Source organism: Elephantulus edwardii, unplaced genomic scaffold, assembly GCF_000299155.1.
Source record: "Elephantulus edwardii isolate Elephantulus edwardi_28Jun2011 unplaced genomic scaffold, EleEdw1.0 scaffold00006, whole genome shotgun sequence".
Taxonomy (NCBI): Eukaryota; Metazoa; Chordata; class Mammalia; order Macroscelidea; family Macroscelididae; genus Elephantulus; species Elephantulus edwardii.
Window position 1 is genome coordinate 9,409,101 of NW_006399756.1, and position 6,782 is coordinate 9,415,882.

The 6,782-nt window shown below is 46.2% G+C and overlaps 1 protein-coding gene across 2 annotated transcripts in view; it reads left to right on the forward strand.

Moving 5' to 3' along the window:
• The window catches only part of ATE1 (arginyltransferase 1), a 108,573-nt gene that overhangs the window by 94,893 nt on the left and 6,898 nt on the right, over nucleotides 1–6,782 (forward strand). The window lies entirely within an intron of this gene.

The following is a 6,782-nucleotide window of genomic DNA, read 5'->3' on the forward strand; positions in this document are numbered from 1 at the left end:
CCCCTCTCACCGTAACACTGGACGTGATAGGGCACAGAATCCCACTCTTACCCGTAACACTGGACGTGATAGGACACAAAGGCCCCTCTCACCGTTACACTGGACGTAGGACACAGAGGCCCCTCTCATCTTTACACTGGACGTGGTGGGACACAGAGGCCCACTGTCTCTGTTAGACTGTACGTGGTAACCAGAGTCTAAAATCGTTTTGAAATCGAGATTGGCAGTTGACTCACTCCTTTGAACTTGGATCATAAACATTGATGCTGGCATATTTAGTAAACATCTTCTCTTCTGCTAAAGTCAAGAAGATGGATGTGGATTCAGCCATCTAATAGACACTGCAGTTACCAAGTGTCATAGTGACTGAATGTCTGAGGATCCTGGTGGTGCTGGGTGCACTAACTGGTAGGTTGGTGGTTCAAATTTACTAGCTGCTCTGAGGGATGAGATGAGGCAGTTTCCTCTTGTACAGCTTTGCCTCCTTGGTAGCCTGATGGAGGGTTTGCGCTAAGTAAGAACTGACAAGTGACAATGGATTTGGGCTTCCATGTCATAAAAGAGACAGACTTCAAAATACAAGGACCGTGAAAATGTGACTCTTAGGTATGGTGAACATGAAGGATGTCATTTCATATGGAAAGAACAGAAAATGACATCTCCAAATTCTTCTGTTTTTTCCCCCTAATCACTTAAATTGTAACTGTTACCCGCTGTCTGCTTTCCTACTTTGAGATTCTCCTCATTTATTCATATTGTAGTTTAGTGCTAAGCAGATTTTCCACTCTGGACTTGTGAGGTGTCGTCGAGTCGAGCACGAGTCCTAGCGACCCTGTGAACAAAAGCTCTGAACCCGGCTCTGTTCTCACACTTCCTGATAGACAGGAGCCCACTCACATTCTAGTTTGCATTGTTATGTTGCCAGGGCGCCATCAAGCAAAAAAGACACACAGGACTGAAGTGTTATGTAGCATTTTCTTAACTGTGTTTTCTAATAAAAACTTGGAGGACTATTAAGATAAATTTCAGCAGTGATCAGTGATGGCTCTTGGTGTTTTGTGTTTGTGGTTTTTTTCTTTCATGATTGGTATTGGTTGTTTTATAAGGCCAATCCAGAGACATTATGAACAACCTATATACAATCATTAATGTGCGTACCAATAATCTAAAAAAAAAAAAAGCCCACGTAGTTGTAATTCTTTTCCAAATTCCAGTGACTTTGCAGCTTTAAATTTGGAGGAAAATTTTCATAAGAAAAGTCCCACTATCTTCAATTGTTGATAAACTGTCACATCATTAAATCCCTCTAACTCACAATTTACTATCACACACACTACACATTCAAATTTTCAACTGTTCACAGCACATAACAGTTATTAGGAAAACTGGACTACCAAGACCAAACTTGTTACAAAATCCACATGGTTCTGATGGGAAGAAAGCCATGAGGAGAGAGTGGTGATGTTTAAGAAGAAATTTTACTAAATAGTATTCCAGTTTCTATATCTGGGGGGAAAAGGGGAAATAGACTTAATTTAAAATGTTCAAGTCACAAATGCATGACTGTGACTCCAAATTGACAATAAGTAGGCTCTCTATTATGGGGTATAAAAACGGTCTCCTTCCCTCATGGAATGTTACGCTGACACCCAAAGGCCCTCCCCCAGTTTTAACATCCCACATTTCTTGGTTGTAACAAACAATCAACCAACCAGCAAGTAGTGATCTCACCTCTTTAAAAAAAGCATTTACGCTTAAAAATTGGCTGAAGTGGGATTTCCTTCTTAAAAATGTTTCTAGAGCTACGAAAGAGCTTGCATTTATGAACTAGTTGAAACCCGTATTCCTCTGGATTGTACAGCTGGGAGGTCCAGGGAGCACTGATGAGACGTGGTGGACAGATACGGGTCAGACTGGGCTTCCTTCTCTCCTGCTTCACGAGAGGCTGGACTCTCTTCATTCTTAGTTTCTCCATTTTCTGCAGGTAAATCTTGGTTCATTTCCTGTCAGCCTCTTCAGTCTGTTTCCTCGTCCTCTTTTGTTGGCACCTTTGTTTCAAAATCTTCTCCTTTCCTGCTACCGTTTTAGGTGTCATGTCCACTTTGGTGGGTGGCTTAGCTGACAGCCTCTCCGGGCTCCTCTTGGGCTCCTCCTCCACGGTCCTGTCGGCCGAGCTCACCTTCCTCGTGGGCATCAGGGCAGGCACCTGCCGGGTGCCCGTGGGCCGCGGTACACACAGAGCCTTCGCGAAGCTGGGTGGCGAGGGCCCTGCCTCTCCACCCACCGTCGAGCTGCTTGGGTTTTAAAAAAGGATATTTTTGAACTAGGCTGCAGAAAAAATTTAAAAGTGTGTAAATTTTTACCAGTCGGTATTTGCACAGTAAGTCCCCCATGAACCGTGAGCTGGCGTCTGAGAATTGTTAGTCCTGCGTGGACTCGGACAGAGACCTCCTCACAAGGCTTGAAAAGCCCACTTACTGCTTCCTAATAGCTCGCCAGACTCACTTTCTCTCTCTCTGTAGAACACATGAAGTTTTCAAAATCAGCAACTATCACAACCCTTCAGGATGGGTGTATAAGGGATTCTGGTGTGTGGAATCTTAATGTGTTTGTTTGGTTTTTATTTCCGGAGGTTGGGGGTGGGAGGCAGTTTAAATGAAAACCTGACATTTTTATGTATTGAGAGAATGGTCCAAAATTTCATTTCAAGAAATTGAAAGCATTAACATTCTAGAAACATTGATGAGAGCCATGCCTCCTGGTTTTTAAACAAATTTTTTTCAAAATGTCTTTGATGTTAGAAGGCAGCAGTAAAAATAGAGACTTTTAAAACTTTGCTTGGCAACAAAGTTCCTCCCTCTGTGTCTAACAATTGATGACATGGTCAGTAGTACACAGACATGATGGGGGCCCCGGGCAGGTCCCCTGGACACTGGCAAGCGGTCCTTAGCTCTCGCTTGTCCTCACCTTCCTCCGGTACAAGTTCCTAGTTAAGATCATGGGGATATGCATGCGACCGCTAGACCAAAGACAAAAGCAGAATTGTTCACACCTTGTGAGCTCTAGTGGCCTAGTGTTAAGAAGCTGCACTCCAATCCCAAAGGCACACTGTTGGAACCCACCATTACTCTGACGGAGAAGGATGGGCAGTCTCTTTCTGTGTGATTTACTGCCTCTGTAAACCCATTGGAGGGTCAACTGTGGGTCAGTTCTAACTCGGCAGCACACAACAACAACAATAACAACAACAACAAAACAGCCTGCTAGAACCAACAGACCCATCTGGGAAGAAGCGCAACCAGAGAGATCCTTAGACTGGAGGAGGGACGCTGCCGTCTCACATACCTGGTTGTGTATGAGAAAGGACCGATTCCTGCAGGAGGACGTCATGCTGGGCTGGGCAGAGCTCGGTACTGGAGCAGGGTGCTCTCCTCCCCGGAAGTGGGACGCTGTGTGCGAGATGGAAGGGCAGTGGCCACAGCAGTGGACCCAGACGTGACGAGCCTGTGAGCATTATGCAGGCCAGGCTGTGGCCTTGTGCATAGAGTCGATAGGAGGTGGGGCTGACTCTGCAGTACCCAACAGCGTCCATGCTTTAGGATGTGGGTCAGTAATAAGAGAACATTAACAGTTGTCTTTGAAAAGAAATCTTCCAGGCTCCTTGACAGTATTTAGGAACTGGAATAATTTGATATTAAATGTAGTGGTCAGCTAACTCTTGGAGGAACTGAGCCACAGACTAACCTTTTAACATTCCGAGGGTTTCTGAAATGATTTTATTCAACTCACAACCAACTCCAGTATTCATATGATGTTGTTGTTATGTGATGTTAAGTCAGAACCGACTTACAGTTGCCTGTCCAGTGGGTCTCAGCGACTGTAAATCGCACAGGAGGAGAGATTATCCACCTTTCTCCCGAGGAGTGGTGAGTGGACTCGAACCACCTGCCTTTGAGTTGACAGCGCGGCTCCTTATCCACTAAGCTACTAGAGCTCCTAGTCTTATGCTGGCATTCCACGTACCTTCACGATTAATACATTTTGCTTCTAATGAGATGTGAGATGTTCAGTGTAATGAAATGAAACCAAGAGATTGGATCCTTTGAGGAAAGCTGGGTCAGCAAGTAACTAGTGGACTCCATCCGAACAAACTCGAATTTATGAAAGCATAGTCCACTTTCTGGAGCACCAAAAGGGGACAGGGAAGCTAGTAATGAAAGATTTTTTTAAAAAAAACCCTCACTAACTCAGAGGTTAAAAAACACCCCCGTGTGCCCCTGAGCTGAAGGATGGTGTCTTGGGGGACACGTGGCAGAGCTTCTGTGTGGAGTCGCCGTGAGAGAGAAGTGTGCCTGGGGGAGGTGGGCGCTGTGCTCCAGTTGAGTAGCCACAGAACAGACCCAGAGCTTTGAACGTAGGGTCAGAAGAAACTGTTCGTGAACAACAGGAGGGCAGTTTGTAGCTCATCGCTGTGTTACCTGTGTCTCCCCGTTCAGCCCAAGCATTGAACCTTACTTGGGATTGTCAGGTTGGAGCAGTCTCCTCGCTCTGTACAAGTCAGAGAGAGTCACAGAGCAGTGGAGCTTTGCCAACACGTGAAGGTCTGGAGCGCGGGCACTCGCCTCGAGCATCTTTGTTTCCAGCCTTCTCAGCCTCTCCGGAGAAGCTGACACGGACTTGTCCAGACTGTGAGGCATCACGTGGGGCCTTACCTTCAGAAGAAGCTGTTGGGATGAGTGGTTTACATTAGCGTCAGTTTCTTAAATTTTATCATGGTTAATTAGCAGGCATTTCATGAAGCTTTCGAATACTGGGTCAGAACGGAGCACAGTTTAAAGCCATGGCGATTGGATTAACTTCAACATTTATAACACATCCTGAAACCAAGGAAGATAATCCAAGAATGATTTAATTTGAGGATTCAGACATTGGGCAGTAACCATGTGCTGCTAATTACCAGGAAAGCTGCTAAGAAGCAGGGCACTTGCTGTGAAGGTTTGCTCTGTAGTTCGTCCCGAGAAGCAGATTCGATCGTCCCTGTGAGTCACAGACATGTCGCATGTGTCTTTGTACCCTGATGTGTAGGGGTACAGTGCATGTAAGACCCGTGCCCACCCTCAAGGCAGTTACTGCCCCATGGTGGTTGAGGGTGGGGTGCACAGTCCAAGAACAAAACCGTGGCAGACCATCAGACTATAGTTCCCACAGGTGCTGTGGAGGTTTGGGTTTAAAGGGGTCATAACAAAGAGCAAGAAACAGCTTAACAGTAAGATGGCTTATAGGACTCAAATGACCAGCGTGGTCAACTCTCTTCCCAGTGATGTGGACAGAGTATAAAGCGAAGGCCAAGTGCATCTTCTGTATTGTTTCTTCTTCAAGTATGGAACTGCTTGCTTGTTCCGTTTCAGCCTCTAAACTGGGAGAACAGATAGAAGTCATGAAATCATAACATTTTTGTTATTTTTCCCCCCTAAAGACATAACAAGGTAGGTAACTCTGGTGGCTCAGTGGTAAGGACCTGCACTACAATCCCAGAGGCACACAGTTCAAATCCACGAGCTGCTCTGCTGAAGATGGATGGGCGGTCTCCTCCCCTGTGACTGACTGCCTCTGAAAGTCTGCTGGAGGGTCAGCTGTGGGTCCGTTCTGACCCGACTCAGCAACAACAAGGACGCAAGAGTTGGGGTTTCTCTCAGCTATTTACATAAGAGGTTTTGGAAACATTCACTGTAACCATTAATAACTTCTGCTGCCGATTAGGATTAAAATGCAGAGGTGTCATATCTCATGTCCCGAGTTCGAGCACACTTTAGGAGTCTAGGCCAAGGTGGGCTTGGGCTGCCGGTGCTCTGGCTGGTGGGGAAGCTCCCGCTAGCCTGCCTGTCTGGGTAAGGATTTCCTGTACACACACTCTTAGGCGTTCAGAGAATCACAGTGGAGAGAGAATGAAGCCGAGAAGGGGGTACATGAGCTTTGACACCCGAAACCTCGGGGCAGTTTTGAGGCCCCTGGTTTGACTGATTTTCTTCTGTTGTGTCCTCCTCCAACAGCACCAGACATGGGGGTCAGTCTGTTGCCCCTGACACCTTTGCTTCATTTGCTCTTGGTAAATTTTCCTTTGTGGAATCACAAGTTTAAGGTGAAAAGTGCAGCATCTGTGCTTGAGTCTTATGTCTTTAAACTGCAAACTCATTTCTGTCCGGTTAGAAGCTCCTCACAGCTGACCCTCCACTGGGTCTCCAAAGCTGTGCGCTGCCTAGAAGGAGCTTGGCCATCTTTCTCCTGGATGGTGGATTCCAACCGACGGAGAGGTGTGGCCTCTGGATTAGCAGGGGACTCCCCATGGACTGCACCCCCCCCCCAAGAGCACCCTTGGAGACATCCAGGTTTATGTCTAAAGACAGGTGTTAGTACCTGGAAAATGCCGCTAGCATCCACTCACTCGCTCCTTTAAGGCCATTTAAAGCAGTGATGGTCCAGTTGGAGTGGACAGTGAAAGATCTCAAGAATTGTTTTCTTTCCTGTTGAAGATCATGGCTCCCGTCTGCCCCATTTATGGTGACACTGCGTTAGTAACGAGCTCCTGTTTGCCATCTGGTCAGATACGGCATCACAGTTAACTTTAGTAACCAGTTTACTTGGTTTGTACCGTTGTTCAAATCTTAAATCACAAATCAGGTGATTGGTCTTCAGTGTGGAGGTTGTAATTAGAAAAATGAAAAAAGAGATTAAAGATAAAGGGGCAAAGCCCCTGATGATCTTCAGGATCAAAAGCAGATAGT